The 891-nt window shown below is 34.0% G+C and overlaps 1 pseudogene; it reads left to right on the top strand.

The window, feature by feature from the left end:
* LOC18046136 overlaps positions 1–226 on the top strand; it is a 2,426-nt pseudogene extending 2,200 nt beyond the window's left edge.
* Positions 227–891: the final 665 nt, after the last annotated feature.

Raw genomic sequence — 891 nt, 5'->3', positions numbered from 1 at the left:
TGCAGAGAGTCGTTATCTGAAAATTAACAGGTAATTTGAACGAGTGGAGGCATAGGATGGTGAATAGAGGGATCGGAGCTGAGCCTATTCAGCCACTGTGGTGCTTGCAAAATCCCGGAATGTGTAACACTGTTCATGCGTATAATTCGGGGGATGATGAAGAAAATGTGACACTTTCTACGGGTTCCGTGGGTTCTAAGGGTTTTGCTGATTCTTCTTGAAGAAACACAGGTTAACAAAGATTCTTGTTGTTAAAGGAATCCCAATGCCAATTGAAAGCTAACTAGTTGTCCCTCTAATGTACCGAGAAGTATCAAGAACTGTAATGATTCAGTGGACATTATTAGTTAATTAATTGCATTAGTTGTTTCAATAAAATTGATGAGTCTTTTAATTTCAACTCCCATTCCTCTGGATCGATATATCTATGATGTTTTTGTAATGATTTTAAAATTTAACTGTGACAGGATATGTGATAAAATATTATCGGATATTGGTCCCGTGACATGGTGGATTGGTGCTGTCGAAACCTCTTAAGACATTCTTGAATTGTAAGATTTATTAAGATCATATCGCTAGCAAAAACTTTTTGCAAGAGAAATGAGATGTAAAAGTTAAAAGTATTTATTGGTGGCGTTGATTCTAAAAATTAATGCACTATCTAGTTCCATGCGAACAGTTCAGTTTGATTTATTGATTTGGGCTCTTAACTTAGAAGCAAGTCAAATTTATTGTTTTAGGCTCTTAGTTAAGTTTCCTTCATCCCAATATTTGAAAGGAGAATTTCCTAATTTATGTTTGTATATAAGTGAAATGGAGTAAGTGATATGTAAATTAAAAAGAGTAAATGTTCCTTTAGTGGTAACAGTTTGAATATTTGTCTAATTTTTT

Source organism: Citrus clementina, unplaced genomic scaffold, assembly GCF_000493195.1.
Source record: "Citrus clementina cultivar Clemenules unplaced genomic scaffold, Citrus_clementina_v1.0 scaffold_3, whole genome shotgun sequence".
Taxonomy (NCBI): Eukaryota; Viridiplantae; Streptophyta; class Magnoliopsida; order Sapindales; family Rutaceae; genus Citrus; species Citrus x clementina.
This window is presented reverse-complemented; position numbering and strand designations above follow the sequence as displayed.